The 24005-nt window shown below is 34.3% G+C and overlaps 1 long non-coding RNA gene across 1 annotated transcript in view; it reads left to right on the forward strand.

Annotated features, from left to right (window-relative positions):
* Positions 1–13862, forward strand: part of LOC106026897 (uncharacterized) — a 35508-nt gene extending 21646 nt beyond the window's left edge. The window contains exon 3 of the long non-coding RNA XR_001200493.3: positions 11130–13862. This is a non-coding gene — a long non-coding RNA (uncharacterized LOC106026897). The remainder of the gene's footprint in view (positions 1–11129) is intronic.
* The last annotated feature ends 10143 nt before the right edge of the window (positions 13863–24005 follow it).

The raw sequence follows: 24005 nt of genomic DNA on the forward strand, positions 1-24005 counted from the left end.
TTGGTCCCCTTCAATCTAGAACATTTCCTCAATGTTTTCCCTTTACCACCTTGCCACTTTTGGAGAATGCAGTACCCTCATCCTTTTTTTCACTGGATGGCTCCTTGGATTGAGTTTTTCTTTACTCTGAATGGATCTTGGATTTGCATTCCCAGACAAAATGTAACAGAGAAGATACAAGTTCCTTATCAGGGAATCACATCTACAAAAACACGCTGTCCATCTGTTCCTCATCAGTGAGGTTAATTTTGATCACTCGATTAAAATGCTATTCAACTTTTTCCCTGCAGTATTATATTTTTCAAATGAATAGGTGGGTGGTAGGAGATACTTTTAGGCTCTTCATCAAACTTCCCTCTAGATTTGCCATCTATTGATGCTTCTTGTCTCATCCAATTTCTGTTTTGTTGGATGTAAAATGCTAGCATTCCAGCTTAATCATTGTTTCCACATTTCTAGGTGGTGTTCCACTCTAAGGAAGACCGAACCTTCCTTCTTAATCGTTTTTCTTGTTACTCATCTATTTATATTCTTAAAAGCACTTGTGAGTTTGGTGCTTAACTTGCATGAAGTTCTGAAATAAATTCAAAATATTATTAAGCTTTAGATTTTATAAGATAATTCAATTACATATATTCACACAGACATATACTTAAATAAAATGTGGGTGAGTGCACATATATACATGTGTGTGGTCAACATAATAAACACAAAGAGAAATGAACATCATGAAGCTACCATCCTAAAATGTTACATAAAGCCCAAGGGGTCTTATACCAGTTAGTCTTATGCCGATTTTGAAAATACATGCTGATATAATCAAAACACATGTAGATTATTACCATCCTGGACCACTTCTAATTTGCTTAAAATAGAACTGCAGGAAAGTGAAATGATGACTGGCCCATTTTCCACCATGGCCCATGGAAGAGGTATCTGGAAAAGACATTGAACACCTATAATTATTATCCAGCACTTACTTGGCACTATAAGCACTCAAAGAGAAATATCATAAACAGAGCCGTACTTAGCCAGGAGTCCTCTCTGCCCTGAGGAGCATACTGTTTTGAGCACAGTTGTAACTGTTTGGCTGGGCAAAGCTATTTCCTGGAGAGATTCCTTCTGGAGAGCACATGTTGTTTTTATGACGTATTTAGGAGGCTTCAGATAAAGTTAGTCTTATATAAATTCCTCTTCACTATGATCTTTGAAATAACACGAACATGAGAGGAACTTATGAGCACAACCTAGAGTGAATCTGTGTGACAAAGTAGCCCGCAGAGGCTTGAGGTCACCTCCCTGAACCTCTGGTCTGTTTCTGCGACCCGCAGGCAACAGCTGACAGATGCGTGCTTTGTGCCTCTACCAATAGAGAGGCCAAATCTCTGCCTTCTCCATGCTTAGTGTAGACAAGCAGGAGTGAGGTGAGAATCAGAAACTAAGCTTCCCCGGGGAATGCTATGACCTTCCCAAGGGTCTTGATGCGCATCTTCCAGGCCCTACCATGTTCCATAACAAATAATGTTTTACCTGAGCATCTCGAGTTGCCTCCCTGTTTGATATGAAATGGGTCATACTTCATCAAGCTTGGGGCACATTAACATGAGATTCACCTCTGAACACGTGTTAATATTGATTGCCTTTAACTTCATATACTTTAATGTAAGGTATGGAGTCCTTTTATATCCCTTTCAATGTTATGTTTTTAGTAAAGACAAGCAAAAATGAGATGCTAGCACACATACCTCTTATTTCTCTCCTTTACTTAAATATTTGTAACAGTGACTTCATAATGCTAGACATTCTAGAAATGTCTAACAACAATGGACTTGAAGGATCCTCCAAAGGCCAACCAGATCCTAGCTATTTGGACATTGTCTCCGTTGGGCAGTTTTCCCTTGCTCGTTACCCCTTCCTCAGCCTGCCCTCTCTGCAATCCAACCCCTACTATATTTCAGTATCAAAATCCTTGCTGAAGGAATGGTGGAGAAGTATGGCTCTTCCTCAAACAATGCCAAGTCTTTATATTAAAGCAAGACTTCACTGTCAGTGTTTATCATTTATTATGCAAGCACCATTAAACACAAAGAAACTATAGCATTTCCTTCAATATAAACAATATGGGGATAGTCTAACTTGCTCTGATTTTCCTATTTTTACAGGAAAGAAAAATGGTAACAAGACTTGTAGTATTCCAGTCCTCCACAGTAACTTATTATACAATAGAATTTAATAGAATGTAATATATATTATATAATAGACAATAAGACAAGGAGAAAGATAGTCTCTGTGTTTACCATGGAGGACAGGAATAATGCAGGTCTTACCATTTTTCTTGATGTGTAGTATCCTATTGAATACTCTAAGCATGTTTATCAAAATGATATGATATCAAAATGAGATATCTTTAGCTTTGACTATGCTCAATGAAAACTTTAGTTGGCTCAGGTATACCACACTTATATCTGCTTGATAAGTTTCTTTCTTAACTTTTTTTTAGTACTGAGAATTAAACTCATGACCTCACATTTGCCAAGCAAGCAATTTTGCCTGAGCAAAATCCTCAACCCTCTCATTCTTATCTTAAAAGGAAACTATCTTTACTTTCTTTGTCTTCCATCAAGACACTGAATAGACCAATTTCTTACAGCTTTTTCCAGTGGATGTACGGATCTTATTTTCTAAGCTGATGGATAAAATTGTGCACATTTGTTATAGTTTAGATGAAGAATGTTCCCCAAATTCTCATGTGTTGAAGGTTTGGTTCCCAGAGCAGCAGTTTTCAGAGGTGGGAGTCTTTTAGGAAGTGACTGAATCTCAAGAGCATTCTTTCACATACAGATGACCATTTGGATGCCTTCTCTGGAATCAAATATTCAAGTCTTTTGTGAATGTTATAATTGAGTTATTTCATTGCTAATGGGTTGAGCTTTTATAGTCTGGGCATTAAGGCTTTGTTATTTTCAGTCCATAAATATTTTAACCCATTCTATACATTGCCTTATTACTCTGTTGATTATTTCCTTTGCTGTGTAGAACCTTTTTAATTCACTGTAATAGTATTTACCTATTTCTGCTTTTGTTGCCTGTACTTTTAGAGTCATGTCAAAAATAATAATTGCCCAGATCAATGTCATGGAGCTTTTCTTCTGTGTTTTATTCTGATAGTTTGATAATTTCTGGCTTTACATTTATGTCTTTAATACACTTTGAGTTTATTTTGTAACAGTGGGAGAGGGGTTTAATATTACTTTACATATTGATATGTAGTTTTCTCAGTATTTAAAAAGACTTTCCTTTTCCACTGGATATTCTTAACACATTTATTGAAAATCACTTTGTTGCAAATGTGTAGATATATTCCTGGGGTTTTTATACTGTTCCTTCCATTTACATGTCTGTTTTTTACGTCTGTATCATGTTGTTTGGTTAATTTAGCTTTAAAATGTATTTTAATGTCATAGAGTGATACAATATGATGCCTCCAGAGTAGTTCTTTTTTGATAAGTACTACTTTGGTGACTCAGTATTCTGAAGTTAAAAGAAATTAAGATTTTGATTTCTAGTTCTGTGAATTTTGTTGCCTTAAAATATTCTTTCTCAACAAATACTATCATTCAGTACTGAGTGGATGTTGCAAGAAAAATCCCTCCTGTTTAAAATTACAATGGGGTTCGAGCAAGCAGCGGGCGAGCCAGGAAGAGAACCAGTCAGCATCTCCTGAGATGTAGCCATGTTGGAACTTAGGGCACTAAGTAAAAAGCAGCCCTGAGCCTACTGGCACAAATCAAACATCCCATCCTCCCTCCTGTCCCCACACCCCACCCCTTAAAAACAAGGAGCCAGTCTGAGCTCTGAGCATCTCTTAGGAGGATGACCGTATGTAATATAGCAAATAAGGGCAATTTCCTTCTACCATCTCTTTGAAGGTAAATATTGTTTTCACTGTTTTACTTTGTTCTGATTAATTGCTTTGCTCTTTTCAATATTCTGTCTTGATAGGTTTTATAATGCTCTGTTTTTTGTTTTATTTCACTATATCTAATTGATTGGACAACTATTGTGAAGATAATGAGGTATACTATGGTACCTATTACTGTTATCCTGGTATCCTGCTGTGAAGTTCTGTACTAATTTCACTGGATTGTCTCAGTTGACTTTGTTCTGTCTTGTTCTGTTGTATTTTACTACCTTCAAAATAAAAAATAAATAAGTAAATGAAATAAATAAAATTACAATGGTCCATCTGGATGTTTAAAAAGCATGCTTATATAGTTATAGAAAAAAGCCACAGAAAAATAATATAAAATTCCTTCCTCAAACACACAACTCAAATCCTTAAGAGTTATCATTACTGAAGAACCATTCACAAACTCTAAAGTTTAAATCTATTGAAATACAATTTTAAAGAAATAAAATGTATATCAGAAGTAGAAAATATAATAACTGGGTATAATAGGATATAGACAGTTTACAGTTTAAGTAATAAAATATTACACTGAATATAAGAATGGAAATACGTATCTCAATGTAAAATTTAAGCCAATATTCAAAATATGTAGTTTATTATGACTACTATAAAATGGACATGATAATCTCAATTTATTTTACTAAAATGTGAAATTGGACTTTCATTATTGGCAGATTAGATACGCTGGATGACCTTGACTGTTTTATTGAAAGAATTAAAAAGCTGGAAGACACAAGAGATAGGTAGATAGATAGATAGATAGATAGATAGATAGATATACAGAATATACAGACAAACAAACACATGACAACATTGCTTCACACTGCCAAGTTACTACAGAAGAAGTTGGCACAGGTCACAATTAAAATGAAAGCAGACATAGAAATAAGCAAGAACTACAAAAGAATCTGTAGCTACCCATAGAATGCTGCAAAGCACCAGGAACAAATTCAAATCCTCCTAGCTGACAGTAATCAGGCATGAAAGTACTTCCACATGCAGTACAGAGAAAAATGAATGGTTGACATTTAAACAAATATAAAACTTAGAAGGAAGCAAATGTACCACATATGAGAGCTAGCTAAAATAGTAAACAGAAAAATGGTTACCAATTAATTATCAGAATATAAATGTATTATGTTTCATATGTCTCAACAAAATCCCGAAGACCTAAAACAGTACCATGAATTTATTTAAAAACATCATTCAAAAAAAACATCTCCTATAGATGATATTAAAAATAAGTTAGTGAAATAAAAAGTAGATTGGAGAAAATGAAAAATTAATGAACTTGCAGACAAAGCTGAAGAAATCATCCACAGTCCAAGCACAAGTGAAAAGAAAATCAGAAACACAATAAAAAAGATTATGTCACAAGAAAGTACAGCATTTTAGCGTGTCTCCAACTATGGTTTCAGAAGGAGAAAAATATGTGCTAAAGATGAGAATATTCAGAAAATAAAGACTGGCTAAAACCCTTCCAAAATTGTTGAAGCGTAGCCATTCTTCCATCCAGCTCAATGAGTGCCAGCTGACATAAATAAAAATCATCATTATTGCTGTGAAACTGCTGAACAGCAAAGAAACAAGAAGACTGATATCTATGAAATAACAGCAGCCAGGCTGATGATCTCACAGCAGTAGATCAAAAGCCAGAAGGCAGCATAATTAATATCTTCGACGCACAGATAGAAATTGATTGCTAGCTTAGATTTCCATATCTTTTGAGCACGAGGGCAAAGTAAAGATATATTTACAAAGTCAAAATTGAGTTTACCAGCAGATTCTTGCTAAAGGAAATCCTTGAGGAGCGGGAGAGGCAGAAGGAAAGAAGCTTCAGTGAGATGACGGGGATTCAAAAGTCAACCATACAAGGCAAATCTCAAGGACTTGGGGACCCCTGGACCAGTTCAAACTTCTGAGTGACACTCAGAAGTGTCACTTATAAATGGTGGAACAGTCAATGACTATGGTGTACTTCACATATGTTTTAGCATGAGGAACTGGAAGGAATTACCCAACTCTTTTGAAAGCTACCAGAAAAAAAAAAAACAGAGCTGATACTATTGCTAATATGTGAAAATCACCCAAAAGCTAAGTTTTCAGAGCCAAATTCCTGATGCCCATTTTCAGAATGGAAGCTCCCTACCCAGCTGACAGTTGGCGCTTCCTTCCAGCCTCAGGTGTTCTCCACTCCTCTCAGATCTGACATTCTGCCCGGAAACCTCTGAGTATGACTTTGAAACATTCCCAGACCTGATTCACTGACCACCACCCTCTGCCCCTCTTCAGAGCTGCAGCACCTCTCCCTTACAATTCTAGGATCACTCTCATAGTCTTTCTAAATCTAGATACCATCTTCAGTCTATATCAAAATTGCCTAGGTTAAAAGATGCTCCAGGCTTGAAGGTCCTTTCTTTGCATATTTTCCCCCATGAAACTTACACTTTCTATAATAGCAGGCAATATGTTTATTTACTTATCATATTAATTAGTTTTTGTCTCTGTTCTTTATCTTTGTAAAATGTCAACTGTGTGAAGTCCAGGACTTTTACTGCTTTTGTTTGTTGGTATGACAATCTCTATCTGAAAATGTGTTGAGTAACTGAAAAGTTACAAGAATTCTCTTTAAGATCCATGCCAAAATAAGCTTAAACAAGCAAATTAGTTAATTTAATGAAATAAAATATTCAATCAACACTAATATTAAATAGCCATGAATTTTATAAAATATGATCGTTCCCAAAGACATGATAAGTAACCTACAGATACAGCATTACAAGGCATTTAAAAATAAATATTGAAGCTCTAAGTACAACAAAAGACATGTCAAAAATTTTAATCAAAATTCAAATATATATATATATATATATATATTTACACTAATTTTCCAGCAGGGTTTTTACAAACTTCACAAGATATTTCTAAAATTTATAACAAATTATAAATGTCCAAGAATTTCCAAAGCTCTGTTGAAGAACAAAGTGGAAATAACTACTATTCTAGAAATTTTATTAAATCAACAATTTAACTGCAAATACTTAGAGAAGTGGTAGAAATCAAGGTGTATGGTGAGGTGGTGGTAATTGAAACAGCAAAGGATTAAGACAAAGATAAACACAGTGAATTCAGAAACACTCACATTTGTACAAACATTTCACAACAGAGTACATATAAATCTTTGGAGAAAAAGTGAAGAGTGTGATGAATAGCTACTTATATTGAAAAATAATGAGGTGTCTATTAAATTGTTTAGGAAAAAATGCAAGGACATCTCATGACCTCTAGTTTGTAGAGATCTTCTTAAACATGACCCAGGAAAACAAAATGGATGGATAATTGTGCCTTTATTAAAATGAAAAATCTTCTCATCATTAAAAAATACCATAAAATGAAAAGGCAAAACATAGACTGAAAACTGGTAATTTTGATACTTAAAATAGATGAAGATATAGCATAGAGAATCTATGTTACAAAAAAAAGAAAAATGTGTTGCCAATTAATAAGAAAAACTCAAATTAACCATTGCAAAACTAGCCTTAAAAAATGAATATGCATTATAGAAATGGAAAAATGAGTGGCCAAACATATCTCACACAAGATTCAATCACAGTGTTAATCAGGAAAATAAAAATTAAATCCATAACTAAAATCTATTTCATTATCAAAAAATTTGGAAAAAATAGAAAGCTTGATAACACGAAGTATTGGGGAAAAACATAGGACAAGCTGGTGGAGCCAAATCAGTACAAACTATTTGAGATACAATATGGTTGACCAGAAGTAGGTCTCACAAATAAACAAAGTCTCAAAAAAAATCTTTAGTCATACAAAGCATGGAGCATATAAAAATATTTAGTATTTTAAGTCATAGTCAAAATACAGAATAAACTCATTTTCTCGTTGATTTGTATTTGATTCCATGCCTTTCCTTAGAAACCCAAAATAAACTCAGCACATGTCCACAAGTTAAATATAAATGAAGATATATGTTTGCCATTGTTCTTTCTCTGTCTGTTCTCTCTCTCTCTCTCTCTCTCTCTCTCTCTCTCTCTCTTTCTCTCTCTCTCTCTCTGTGTGTGTGTGTGTGTGTGTGTGTGTCTTTCTCTCTCATCTGTTTTCCCTCTATGTTTTCTCTGTATATCTGCTTTCTCTGTTTTTCTCTTTGTTTTCTCTCTATTCTTCTCTCTCTCTCTCTCTCTCTCTCTCTCTCTCTCTCTCTCTCTCTCTCTCTCTGTCTCTCTGTCTCTCTCTCTGTCTCTCTCTCTTCCTCTCCACCTCCCCTATATTACTAGGGACAGAACCTAGGATCTTATGCATGCTACATAAATGCTTTATCACTGAGCTATATCAAAACTCTCTTTTAAAATTTTAAGTTGTTCAAGCTGATCTCAAGCATGCAATCATCTTGCCTCAACTTCCCAAAGCCGAAAATGCTATCCTATGACACTTTGTCCAGTTCCGCTTTTGTACTGTATATTTATGAATATTTACTAAAAGTTTCATGATATGAAAATCGATCCTGAACTCTATAAAAAGTCCTATCAGAAACAAACTAACCAACTGGAAGCAACAAAGTGCCTGAGATTTCAAGGATTTTGAGTCTTATAATTCTACGTAGTCAGTGCTTCCATATAAATCTGATTCATAAAGGCTGAATAACAATTACAATTTCAATTTTGTGAATTCAAACAATGTATTCCCAAGTATCCACATTAAAAGGTGAAAACATGAATACATATGCCCAAAAAACATATTTAAAATGCAACATATTTAAAATACATTTAAATACATATTTAAAATAAAAGAATAGCATTCTTGTATGAAGTCCTTATTTTATGTATTTTAATTCATGCAAGAAATTTCGTCCTATAAGTATATATGCTCTTTCTAGAAATTAAAAATTAACTTACCTTAAACAATGAAGTAACAGTCACACATTTATTCAATTATTATAATTCATCTTTACCATTAATTTATTTTATACATTCAAGAGTGTATTTTAGCATTCAAGAGTGGTATCTAAAACAACACTGGAATATTAAAAGTATAAAAATGGCACTAATATTAATTCTATGCACTGTTTTACTTGCAAATCAATTTACTCATGTTTTCCTAGAGCAAGTAGCTTGATGCAGTTACATATTGTATTATGAATAAATTTTCTTGAAATAATCACTCTCAGTTCCATGACCCCAAATCAATAACTCTGAGATATTTGTATTTGACTCTTTAGAAAAGAGTTAATAATAACTATTATGATACTATGAAATTTGATTCTTTGGAAAATAGTTAATAATAATTGTTACGAATTATGAAATTTCTTCAGGTATCAACAATCTAGCAAGTTAAATTTGGTGAATTATAAATATGTCACCATTACCTTTTAGTATTGGTGAACTATATCAAGGAAACCACAAGTAAATTATTCTAGAAATAAATACACAAATAAATAAATAAATTCATAAGTATTATTAGAACTGAAAAAAGCTATATATACATATGTCTATAGCTATTGAAAATATATAGCTATTGAAAAATAATTTAGAATTTAGAGCTCTAACACAAAGAACGAATGAGGAGTTTTGTACTGAACAGCTTCTGATTCTGAATAAAGCAATGTGATTTCCAGCTTTGACCTAACAATATCTTTGTTGCCTAACTATACCTCTAGGTTTATTAATCTTTTTAAAAAATCTTTGCTCAGATTAAAATAAAAGTTGAAGGACAACTTATGAATTTAGAACCATAAAGTCCAAGTAAAATTCTTGTTGTTTCCAAAGCATGTACCTCTGGCATCTCCTCTTCAAGATCATGTCAAGTTAAATTGTAAAGTAAGGAGTTTATGTGGCTATAAGTCACATAGACTAACTCAGTCTCTGGAAGATTCAAAATCTAGATAATTTTGAGATAGTCTCATAGGCATAGGTCAACCTTATGTAACTAAGGTAGGTAATGGATATTCAGAAAGCCAGTATTTCAAGATGTATTACCTTGTGGGACAAGAAATGTGCATATACACTGGGAGACACAGGGTCTCCTACCCTTCATGTAGATAAGCGAGAAGGATACTGCATTAGGATCTAAGGTAAAAGGTGCCTGAAAATTCTTCCTGATATGACAGAACTAAATTGAATCACTTGACAGAGACATACAATGGATCCAAGTCTTCTCAAAATGCACTTAAGTACTGCATAAATCTTAATCTTCAGGACAGGGGTAGGCGCCTCCTCATGTGGTCTCTTGCAGTCTAGTGCCATCCGAGACTTTATTTCCAAGCTTTTGATGGCCTCCTGATGTAGTTAGTACACATTCTATATATCCAAACATAATTTCATAAAGCAAAGGCACATACATTGTTAGTTCCTAATACAGTTCCCAGAATCCAATAGGTCCTCAGTAAAATAATTTTAAATCAATGGAACAGAATAATTTCAAAACCTGTAACTTGCACTCTTTATTTCTCAAGTCAATTCTATGCAGAATTCATTTTCATTTCAATTTAGACATTCTATTGTTACCTTGAAATTTATTAGGTCTAAATTGAGTATCACACAATCACCTCTGCTGATCACCACTATTCACAACTGATTTCCCTAATTTTCCATTATTAAAGTCATCATAATAAATATAAAAATTTGGTGTTACTTTAACTTTTCATTTCTAGTTGTTCCCCTATAAATTGCTCACTAAATTTATTCTTTATCATAGCATGTATTTGTTTTCAAAGATATTTATGGTCACTAGTCTTCGTTACGTGGGTCATCCATAGCATTCATACTGGTCACTTTTACTGAAAAACATAAAATTCTTGAATATGTGCACTGTTCCAAGAGGTCCTTAAGATTACCTCATTTAGTATTCAATGAGTATTAGTTTTACTTTCTACTTTCAGTTTCTGTACTATCAAGGAAAAATATTTCTGAAGTCCACCTTGGGCTAGTTTGAAGGGCAAAATGAGAGGTGTGATAATGATATATCTTGAGGAAGATATGATGGTTAAACTGAATGACAGTTTGATTGGCTTGAGAGCCTTCAGGATTAGCAAACACACACATTTCTGGGTGTGCCTGGGTATACAATAGAGATGTGAACTTGGGTACTATATCTGGTCCCTGGCCACTTCCTCTCTGATCTGTAATCCTCTTCTACTTCGCAGATGCCATGAAGAGAACAGCTTTGCTCTCCCATGCCTTTCCACCGTTATGAATCTAGCTGACCATTGACTGAATCCCTGAAACTATGAGCAACAGCAAACATGTATTTCTTTAATTTGTGGGTGTTGTATATTTTGTCCCAATGATGAAAATATTGAACAATACAAAAGAGATATGTGAACCAAGATAGCTCTAGGTCTTACATTTGGAATCCGAGGACTGAGACTCACTAGTTATTATATCTCAGCTGGTCTCATTTCTGTTTCAACATGCAGAAAGACTCTTCTAAAAAAAAGAGAAGATGGCCTAAGCTAGTATGCCTCAGCTTAGGAAACTATGAGGAAAAGAGAAATTCAGAGTCTAGCCCCATTAGAAATATTTTAGGGAAGGTCTGATGGAGGACTTAGCCTGGATCACATGACAATTTCTGAGCTAATTACTGAGCTAAGAAGTAGGACAGAGACAAAAATTAGTACTAAAACAGAAAGGCATCAACGAGGGACATCAGAGGTGAGGACAAAGGAATCAGAGAGACTCCAAAGAGATCAAGGAGCAACTATTTATTTTAATTTGGCTTAACTGTCTTACACCTCACCCAAATTCTTAAAAATATATATGATTTTTCTGTTGATGGGATAAAGAGGGACATTTGGAAGTGGACAATTCTAATATGTGGTTCAGGATATTTAGAAATGTTCATTTTGTTTTGTTTTCTCTAAGAAATGCATCATATGAGTTATATAAAGGCATTCATTCATTTAATAAATTTTATTAGGTATCAAAAATGTAAATATTAGCTAGAACTGTGACTTACTGGTATTATGTGTCACCCATCCGAAAAGTCTAGTCTTAAGTGATTTCCTGGGTAACCTACTCCAACCTTCCCTTCCTGTAGGAATCACTCCTGCTCTTCTCTGACAACAAACTGAGCCTCTACTCAAATGTGGTTACTCACTACTTTTCAAAAAACAAACACAAGACAAAACTATTGTATTATTGGACAGCTATAATTACTAAGGACATTCATATTTTATGGTGAATCTAAGTTTGCCTTCTTATCACCAGTTCCTGTGGTTTTATTTTTGTTGTTGTTTGTTTGTTTGTTTTGTGGTACTGGGGATTGAACTCACAACCTTGCGCTTGCCAAGCAGGCACTTATGCCACTGAACTAAATTCCCAGCCCTCCCGTGAATTATTTTCTAAACTACATCAGCCCTATCTCCCACATGGTTGCATTTTGAGTACAGTACGTGAAAGCAGCAACCTTGGGTTCCCATCTCTTTTAAAGGCTAAGCATTTTCACATCTTACTACCACAGAAAACTATAAAAATTTATGACTGATGAGTAGAAAAGCTGTTTTTCTACTACAAAAATTTTTAAACAACATCAGTGTTTAAAAGGTTAACATTTGTGATCTTCATTATTTTTGTGTTTTTTAAGCCAGTGAGGCAGGCACTGATTTATAAGTTCTAGGAGACAACTTTGTGTGAGGCTACTTACAAAAGCACATTCTTTGACTAACATGTGCCCCAGCTCCTGGCCAGTACATACATGGGGAATATATCTATATCTACCCACATTTGTATCATCTATATCCGTATCTACATTTATCTCTATCTCTATATTTATATCTGTATATCTATGTGTTTGGGGATTTGAAGATGAAGATGTTACACAAACTATCTACTTAAATTATTGAATGTCTCTTCTACATACAGTAAATATGTTACAGTTTAATTCAGAGGAAAAAAATTGGTCATTGCTCATATTCCTGGTGCTTGTCTTGTTTTCCATATCACATCAATTCCAGAAAAGTAATTACCCTTCCCTAGGTCAACAAAACTTGATAAATTGTAAAAGCCCTCCAGTGGGAGAATTCCTGTCACCTAGGTGTAGTCATAAATCAACTAGGCAATCCCATCTAAGAGTCACTTCATTATGGAATGTGTACAGAGAAAATGACTTTCTACAGTAGCATTGCTTACTTAGGCAGTAATGGATATTACAGCAATATGGAAAACATGGCCTCACAGCAATATTGCTTCCATTGATGTGTAATTGGCACTTAAAACATAGTAATTTGGGAAACCATATTTGAATATTTTTTCTTCAGCACACATTTGTATCTAGCCTGCATGAGCACCTTTTATTTGATGCTTAATAAAGCACAAGAGGGCTCCCTAAGTGTGTGATCTTCCCCAGTGTCACTCCAGCCATGGCCCCTGCCTGGAACACCAGGCTTCCTCACCTATCTCCAAGTCTCATGCTCCTGCAAACATCTCAGTTTGGATTATTCTAAATACATACCTTCCTGGTGACTTATGAACAGAGCTCAAAATCCTAACTGTGCCTCTTGAACTACCTGTTTGTTATGATTCCATCCTTATCTCTGGAGGTGGCTCTCAACAGAGGACCAGAAGAAAGAGCCTGAACCAGCCAGAAGGGACATGGAGTCAGCTTGACTTTGCACAGGGGATAAGCCTTGATCACTTGCTGAAGGTGGTGTGAATGGGCTCCTCTATTGCTTTTCTACGTTGCCAAGGCTGGGTCCCTTCAGCTCCCTCTATTCTGTGATGACAGACTCATAGACAGAAGAATAGAGTACGATTTCCTGGAGAAGAAGTATCTACAAAAATCATTTGCAATTCTTCTTCAAAGGATATCTGTCCCATATTATCTATTTTTAATTTAGCTTTTATTTATATTGGAATAGACTTATGAATGTTTAATCTGATTTGCGGCATAATCTAAGAATACAAATTTTGTTGTTCAAATTATACCAAATTTAAGCCAGTTGTAGTGGCACATGCCTGTAACTCCGGCACTCAGGAGGCTGGGGCAGGAGAATTGCCATAAATTCAAGGCCATCCTGGGCTACATAGCTACATAGTGAGTTAAGGAACTATACAGTAAGACACTGTCACAAAAAACAAAAACAAGACAAATAAACAAACATATATATATATCTGTCAGTTTGGGTCACTGAAAGTTTTTTCAACTTGTTCTTCCCATTTTATGGTGTTATATCTTTTGCCTTTTCTCTGGTAGATGTATTGTAAATACATGGTGTCTGCCAATGACTCGTCTTTGTACACTTTAATGATGTATTTGATCAGTGGACCGTCTTAATTTTAATTAATCGAAATCTATCAAAACACTTGATAAAAGTCAACATTTATTTGAGATTTTGTTTTCAAATCAGCAAACTAAGAGAAAATGAATATTTCTGTTATCTGAGAGAAGATATTTACAAAGACAGCCCTAAGCTTTCACTATACTCAATAGTAAAATATTGAGCCACAGTCCCAAACAAGAAAAGGGTGTCTATCATCATCATTTAGATTTAATATTGTACTGACATCCTAACCAGCAGCAGAAAAAAAGGAAGTATAAGAGCTCATAAGTGAAAAAAAGAGAAGCAAACCAGTCAATGTTTATAAATGGCATGTGTATATGTAGACAAGAAAAAGAATCTACAAATGATTTAATAAATACAGCAAGTAGATTCATGATATTGAACTAAAAGTCAATATTTGAAAAACCAATTTATTTCTATATAGCAACTATAGAAAATAAATTTTAAATATGATTTACAATTGCATCAAATATTAAATAAATACAATGAAAATGTTCGTGCAACTACATTGAGCCACACTTAACATAGCTACAAGAAATAAATATTATTTAAATAAGTGGAAGGAAATATCATATCCATAGATCAGATTAATCGGTACCATTAAGAGAGTATAAAGCTTCAGATATGCAAAATAAACAAGTTTTGGAGATCTAATGTGCAGCATAATAACTACAGTTAATAAGATTTCATTTTATACTCAAAATTTGCTAAAAGAATTGATCTTAATGTTTTCACCAAATACACAATCACACACACTCAGAAACTGTAACTATATAAAGAGATGGATATGATAATTTAGCTTTATTTTAACAATCATTTTCATTATATACTGATATCAAAATATTACCTTGTACAATTTAAATATATTCATTTTTGTCAAGAATATTTCAGTGAAGCTAAAAATGATTCTTTAAATCACATCCAAGCAGATGGACAGGCTAATGCATAATAACCCACCATTAGATGTGCAACATATCATTTATGATAGACAGCTAATTATGATGCAAAGCAAGTAATTAAGAAAGAAGGAAAAAATGTGAGTCCCTGAATCCAACAACTTAATGCAATCCTAATCAAAATCCTAGAAGATTTATTTAGTAGAAATTGGCAAGCTGATTTTAAAATTTCTTGAAAATTAGAATAGACAAGAATAGCCAAGCCAATGCTGATAAAAAAAAAAAAATAAAGCTGGAAACCATATAACTGTGATATCAATGCAGTATGATGAGAGGATAAGAAGAGAAAAATAGACCAGAGTGATAGAACCTTTAGTCTCAAGCATGGGCAGTCACCAGTTCTAGACAGGCTCCACAGCAGTTCAGTGGGAAAGAAAGATATTGTAAGTAAGTAGCAACCTATTAATTAGAAGAAAAACAGTATTAAGTCTTTCTAGTGCCACATAAATCTTAAACTGAGAAAATCACAGACCTAAGTAAAAAAGCTAAAACAATATTTCTAAGGGAAAACAATATCATTATAATCTTGAAAATGAAAATGTATCTTCAAAAGATTCCAAATGCAGTATGCAGGAAATTACTTTTTTTGGAAAAATTTGTATCAGGAAAACATCTTTAATCTCTGAATATTTTAATAAATTCACTGAATGTTTTGTGGAAGTTCCCCCATTTACTTAGAACTCAAATTTTACTTAAAAATATAAAATAAGGAAATTGACTAAATAATTTATAAGCTTTTTGTCTCTAATATACAATCATTCTAATATATTGAAGAATATTTTTTTTTGGCCTTTAATTTTTAATTTAAAATTTAAAATGAAATTTATACGGAAATTTCAGGTATAAAATTCCACATGATTTTGAATGAGTAGGAATCCCTTTACGTAATAGCCAGCAAATTTCCTTGTTAGTAGGCAAAGGACCACTTTTATTGGCTCTGTTGACAAGTTTCTAACACTAAGATTTTAGCATAACTGTTGAACCTACCAACTACAACCAACAGTGGAACAAAACATCCTCACCTAAGATGCATTCAGTACATCAGAGACCAGCTAAAGCATACCATGAGATCTTATAAACATCACCATGTGGAGAGTAAAGCACTATAGCTAAGTGGTTACTCTCCTTTTCACCCCATTTGAAACTGACTTTTAAGACTCAATAAAGTAAAGATAGCAAAAGCAATCCCCAATATTTTAGATACCTGAATCTATCCATCTATCAAAAGAACTGTTCATATCTTTGTAAACCATATAAGAAATACAAATGCAAAAGGGATGGAAAATAGAAATTTATATAGCTTAGCTCCTTGGGATTTGAATACAGGCAGTGAAGCAAGCTAGGCCATATCTTAGATGATTCTGATACAGGATCTCAGGAACTATAGGCACAATAGTACTTATACAAAGTAAAAATAAACCACAAAACCACAAAATTCAATTTCTTACAGATTTGTTTACAATGCAGATGTGTGTGCCCTATAGGAAGCAGACAGCTTAATAATATTGAAAAAGATACTTGAAGAATGGTCACTTACAAAATTATCAAAGGATACCTGTTAATTTCTTCTGAATATTAAAACAATGCATGTCCAAATAAGATTGGTCATGAAATGCAGGGATGTGAGAGACAACCGCCACACTCTCTTCTAGTCAGATCACTGAGGACAAATCAGTACATGTTTCTTTAGGATCTTTTTATTTAAACATCATTTTAAAAGAAAAAACAAAAATACTATAATACAAAATTCAAGTAAAAAATAGGCATCTTAAGTCTGAGAAAAATACAAAAAGTTGGGGGATAATTAGTAATATTGTGTTCAGGATAAGCTAAAACATTACAAAGTACCTTCATTTTTCATAAAAGAAAATCCCTCATGTATTACATGTAAGCTGGAATAATTTGCACTTAAAATCACAAGACGATGGAAATTAATTTTATTATTTTTTTTTGAAAAAAAGTCCAGTGAGAATACTAAAACTTTCAATAGGAAAAAACAAAAACAAAAAAAAAAAAAAAAAAACAGAGAGAAAGTTAATCCATGGTTCTGGCATCCAGCTCATCTAGCTCATGTGTAGCTTTCTGCCTTCTCTACTCATCTAAAGATTTCACCTTTCTCTTAGGTCTCCAGCCGCATAGACATAGATCATTGCTGAGGCTTAGCTTCTGAGACCTGAGCACACTGCATTACCTCACACTCTCGCAAACCCTACCCACCTCACTGTTAAAGCCATTTGAACTTAGAGGAGGTTCGAGTCCAAGTCTTATCAAAACCTCCTCCACCTCAGAAAAGACGGGCCCACAGGCCCCAGTTGAGTAGCATCCCCTTATGCACCGGGACGCCGGTGCCCACTACACTCTCACATTTGCACCCTGTGTAATGACCACAACTGTGTAATGACCGTGGCCTGTCAGTGTCTGCAGTTTTCTTCTCCCAGATTGCAGATACACTGGTGAACTTTGCCTTGTTGAATATACACACCAAAGGTCAGAATAACTTTTCTTGCTTTAGTGGTAAATTTAGACAGGACTTTGAAACAGCCACCTTCTCATGAATGGCGCACAACCCCAATTCCAAGCCTACTATGCTTTTTATTTTTATTGCTACCTCTTATGATGGTCCCATGGAAGCCTATAATAAGACCTTGTAAAAAAAACTCAGCAAAAAACCCCCAAAGCATCCTTTTGAATAGATCTCATTTCTCCACTTCCTGTACCAATTTACTTAACAGTTTTGTTTTGGTGACATACCAAATCAGGGTCTTCAGAGAATCAACAATTTCACCTTTTTCTACCTTACTCTCCTTCCACTCAACTTTCTGCTCTTTGGAGAATGTATCTGGTACCTTCCAATGATTTCTCCTTCTTTTGGAGGAAAGCTTCCCAAGTTCAAATGACTTGTCCTTTCACATCTGACCTCAAGGTTTTAAAACTTTGTGCAGCAATATACAGCACAAAGCCCGCATGCAAGTGAAAGTGGAAAATTTAGTATATGTCCCCAGTGGGCTTCTAGTAGTTGATGATCCAAAAAGTTTTTCTTTCCAAAGCATTATCCATAATATGCAGATGACACTTTGCACAGCCACATGTAACCCAGCAAGAACATCTCCAGACTGAAAGGAGACTCCATGTCACAGCCTTTGAACTCCATCAAGAGACATGGCCTGAATGGGGCCCTGACCTTGTCATGAAACCTCAGTTGCTATCCTAATAACACCACGGGTGTAGTAAATAGGAAGAGAAGCTGTGTCTGACACATTTCATTTCTCCCAGGAAAATGGATCTTTTATCATGACACTGGGCCAGATTTTTGGGGGCCCCAGAGAGCTGAGCCTGCACAGCATCTTATGACACTAATACTTCAGGTTCTGTGAACTGAGACTATTGCTCCTTCGTAAATATTCCTTCTCAGCATCATGAGAAGAGTGCTTGAAAGACCCTGTTTCAGATGGGCACCATCTGACAAAGAAAAGTATAGTCACAACAGCAGGAGTACAGGTTCGTCTCTGAGGATCGAGGAACACCTTGACTGTAACAACTGAGCATGGGCAGGGGAAGTAAGAACACAAAAATGAGCTTTTAATAGAATATGTGTGCATGGGTTTTAGTTACAGTGTAATACAAAACTGGTTTAAAATTATTTATATTATTAAATAAATTATAATGAGTTTATGAAAACAGCTACAGACAAGGATAAAGGAAGGACATAACTAGAAAAAAAAAACAAAGCAAGTGAGATCATATTTGCATGACTTCTCGGTGATGAGAAGACTACAGAAGTGGCTCAGTGCGCTACCATGGGAAGAGCAAAACAATCACTGCTTAAAATAAGCCAAACTATTTTCTGGTAGTAGGATCATAAATGAATTCAAGTTGGAACTCTTTTAGGGAATATTGATGAAATTTATAATGACCACATCTTCAAAAATATCTCTACAACAGTTTTGAAATATGTTGCCAACATTTCTTCACCGACTTATGCCAACAGCACCAGAACATCATTTTCTAACAACCGCTGAACGATGAATTAGAACAATGGTGTATAAATACTGACCTGATTATCTGATCCAAGAATAAAGTTAGACTGTCTAGAAGGCAAGAGCCTGTGATCTATTCAGCTAAAATATATGCAGGCAATACAACCACCACATTATCCTTTTTATAATAAAGTCTTCAAACAGACACACGTGCAGGATAAAGCTACATGTCACTGAGCATTCTTCAAAAGAGAAGTCACCTCTCCTTGGATAAAGTAGTAAGTCATCAAAGCACAATGAGAAAGAGCAAAAAGAAATAATGTATTAGTCACCAAAGTCAGGAAAACCATTCTTATCCCAGTAACTTCACTGTTGAAGTAAAAATGATCATCTATGAAAGCTATTGGGCACAGATCTTCTAAAAACACATTGAGAGATAAACTTTGGAGTCTCACAGTGGACAAACTCCCATGATGGAATTGCTCTTAACCAACTTCCATTCCACCAGCTCACCAGACCTATGTTCTCAAATCCTAACGTAAGCCAGGTGTCATTAAGATATGTGAATGCTTATGGCCATACAATGTTCTCTCCAGGTCAGCCTTGACTTTAGAAGAAATCAATTGTCTTTTTTCTGAAACCTGGTGATAATAGTAACTGAACTTGTAACTTCAGTCTGATGAATAAATATGAAAATCAATAATATGAATTTAGAAAGACTACATTTATAAAAAACTAAATTGAATGTGCTACTGTAAAGCTAAACTATTTGCTTTCAACGAAGGTAAAGGAAAGGCAACTATGAACTATTAAAGGAGGACAGCTAATATTTTTGAAGACTTTTGGTCTCATGTTACACCACAAGTGCCTTTAATTACTAAGTCCCTTCAAAACTCAAAGAAAAATGTTGATAGTACATTATGATTGTGGTCTACACAAAACCAAAAATCCACCATATGTCACACCAATCAGTAGCTCCTAGGTCATTAGTCTGAATTAAACTCTTGATGTAGCTGTTCTTCCAAAACTCTTTGCATAATTTCCATTCAAGCACTCTAAATGTTTCACCTGAATGTTAAGAATTGTTTTTCCAATAAGTTAAATTGCTATACTCTCTCTGGTAATGTTGACAGCAGGAGCTGGCTTTATGGATGTACCTTTAGTACAGTAGCATGGGATTCTTTGACTAGAACACTTTGCATTCTAGTCTTGAACTAGTCTTAGCTTTGAACTTGAACTTTGGAAGTAAAGCTGTTGAAATGTAGAGAATGCACAGTGAATTGAGATGCACCCAGGAGGCTACATTCCAGGTGGGTCTCTGCATGTACATGTTCCTCTCACAGACTAGGCAGGTGCCCAACTAGGAGCTCTCTGAATGACATGAGGCCTCATGGAATGGAAAAGGTAGGTGCTGAGCCCAGGTTAGTAGCAGAGGTGGCAGTTGCAGCAGCCAATGCCAGAGAAAAGAGATGCGCTGTGTGCATGATGAAACTCAGAAATGTGTGGACTGGCTGCACCTCCCTTACGAGACTGTATTTACTAAGGCCCCACCTGTTTCCCAGCCTGAGCTCCACAAGAGAATTGCCAGCTTTCTGGCTGCAAAATTTGTCAGTAAACTATTACAAAATAATAACATTATATGCATGAGTGTTGCCATGAAAAATATGTGAAAGTTATCAGAACTCTAATAAATTCAGAAGCTGTCTTTGAAAAGTGATGCAACATTACAACATAGATATCTAATGAAATAAATCTGCAAATAACTTGCTTAGAAATTCAAATTAAAGATTTTCACAGGTGATGGAAAACAACACTATGTTCACTTGAAATTTCAATGAAACAAAACAATTATTAAGAAGAAATATAAATGTTTATTTGTGTAGAAACAAAATGCAGTCAAAGTTAACTATAGACAAATCACAGAATTTATACAAAATTTCAGAAAAAAATTTTAAAATTTTATAAATTTACAGTTTGAATTCAGATTTCTACAATACTCACATACAGAGATAAATTTTTTAGAAAAATTGTTCACTGACAATCAAGTATAAATCTATTAAAATTTATATATTTAAATAGTTGACTACAAGCTTATTCTTATGTTTTAAAAGCTTAATAGATATTCTTAGCAGTTGCAACAGTAAAACTATCCTTTTCAAAATTAAAAAGTCAATAATTATTTGTGATCATGCATTTGCCAAGAATAATTGATAATATTGCTTCCAACCATATTAATTGAAAATGAAGTTACTAGAAATATACAGTTCAATTATCTAATTAATGAACTTCCAGAAAAGCAAGCTATAAAAATAGTACAATTAATCAAGGTATTACATGAATACAGTACAGTTATTTAGTATACAAATTTTGACGCTGAAAGCATTTTTACATTTTATATATTGTTCCTCATATGTCAGTGTTCCTCATTATAAATAATATAACATTTTAACCAGAAAAATTTATTACTGCAACACTTTTAATGGTGCTTTCCCTTTGCTTTCTGGACAAGCCCTATGTCTTATTTTTTATTAAGCCTTACAATTTGTAAAGATAGATCTACCCACAGAAATTTGCTTTTGGAATTTCTTAATATTAGAAGTACCAGTTGAGTTCATTTGATTGTAATTTCTCTCCCAAAATAGTAACTATCTCACTAGTAATGTTTTATCAGATTTTTCAAAAAGGTGTGCTAAAAGTAATTTTCTTCAGAAATGGTAAATTTAAGAGAAAAAAAAGAGTTTTCCCAAAATTTCTTCATCTCTTAATGATTATGTACCCTTCTTTGGTGATTTTCTGTTTTCAACCATTTCTGAAAATTGAAAGTCAGAAGTATCCATGATCCTGACGAGAATAGTTAAATATTGTTGATATGAAGATCCTTGGGAGCAAAGCTTTTTAAAGTGTTTATAGTCTAAAAAAAGCTCTTCAGGGCCCTACGAGAAAGAGAAAATTAGTTAAAGTGCCTTATTAAATCCATAAGACTTTTCTCAACTACTGAAGCTTTTGTTTATGTCAGAATTTGTAAGAATGGCTTTATTGGAGCCAAAAACAAACATATTAATCCCACAAAGGAGCTAAAAATACTGAGCCTGTCAGCATCCCGGAGGGACTCTGGAAAATAATGATTGACAGGAAAAGTAACTAATTTAAATGGAAAAATAGAAGCATGAGTCAGTGCAGCTCTGAGGTTCATAGGTTCCTTCCTTGGCCTGCAGGTCCTTAGGCTCTCTGGCAAAAGTGGTAGCTCCACCCCAGCTATCCCAGACTCACAATAGTGGGGTTCACCTCCTTCCCAGAAGCCAGGGCTTGTATTTTGGAGTAAAGGCAGTGAACTCTCCAGTGACCACCTATCTGGTATATTTTATCTCATAATAAATATGCAGATACTTTCCTGCCTCCCTGCTCACTGACCACAAGACTTTTCCTCTCCATCTTCACAGTACAAAATGTTATAATTCTAAACTTTCCACTGTACCAGTCATTACAGGGAAATAACTATTGCTTTATATACAACACAGGCACATATGCACACACAATCTTTGGCTACAAATGTTATGCACTGATAAAAAAATAAATTATAAAATTGTTGATTTTTTCTATAATAGGTCAATTTTTTGTTTATTCGTTTGTTTGTTTTGTTTTTGCAATGCTGGGGGTTAAACTCAAGGTCTTTGCATTAAGCTACATTCCCTTATGCTTTTTAAATTTTATGATAGGATTTTGCTAATTTGCCTAGGCTGGGATCCTTCAGACTCAGACTTCCAGAGTGCGGGGGTTACCAATGGGTGCCACCATGCCGGATGACTTTATTCCTGATCTAGATTTTTGCTTTTGGGGCACTAAAACATGATAGAAAATTCTTTAAAGAAGTTTTGACCTACAAATTTATTTCTCAAACTTAAAGCACAGCTATCAAATAAACTAATTTCTTTTACATGTTTAACAAATGTATATTCTTACCAGATCAACTGTAGAATGTTTTAGCTCTTTCATGTATATAGTAAATTCTATATGTCCTATTTAACTTACCTATTGTTATTAAACTTTTATCTTTTTAGCACTTCTTACTTAAATTTACCATGTTCTACATATTGCAAAAAGAATCTTATTCTCTGTTGCTTTAAACATTACAGAAATATTTTAAGGGGAAAAGTTCCTTACCTCAGTTATTGTCCTTTGTGAGATTACATCTTAATGCAGTTTTGGGAATAAAGACCATTATCTAAGTCCTTCGCCATCCTTCCTGGCCACCTCAGCCCTGGCAGGACACACTCAGATAAAAGGAAGAAGAATTCTTCAGAAGAAAATATCAGGCTTTTACTAGCAAGAAAATTGTGTGTGTGTGTGTGTGTGTGTGTGTGTGTGTATAATAAAATAAATTGCTTAATATTATTAAGAGATGTTTATGTTAACTATACTTTAAAATGAGAAAATTGAAACAAGAATAAATGATGCAGTTGGCTTCAAATCAGTCATTAGAAGAGTAAAAATGTGATATATATGTGTTTCTCATCTCTGCATCACAGTTCTTCCTGGGTAATAAGAAGCACATTATGTAATGATATAGTATGATTGACAGAGAAAACCACTGGTCTCTGGAAAATTACAGTAATTGGTTGCTATAGATAGAAGCTTTCTACAGGTGTAGTGGATAAAGGGATTAACAAGGGTCAGCATGGGTGTAGATTCTATGCTCTTTATCCTGTTTATAACCAATGTGCTGCATTCTGTGTTTGAAAGAGTTATTTGGTACAAGAACATGAGGTGACTGGAGAAAACATTTAGAAATTACTGAAGAAAACAGAGAT

Source organism: Cavia porcellus, unplaced genomic scaffold (assembly GCF_034190915.1).
Source record: "Cavia porcellus strain 051 isolate PalLab524CR breed Dunkin Hartley unplaced genomic scaffold, mCavPor4.1 scaffold_22, whole genome shotgun sequence".
Classification (NCBI taxonomy): domain Eukaryota; kingdom Metazoa; phylum Chordata; class Mammalia; order Rodentia; family Caviidae; genus Cavia; species Cavia porcellus.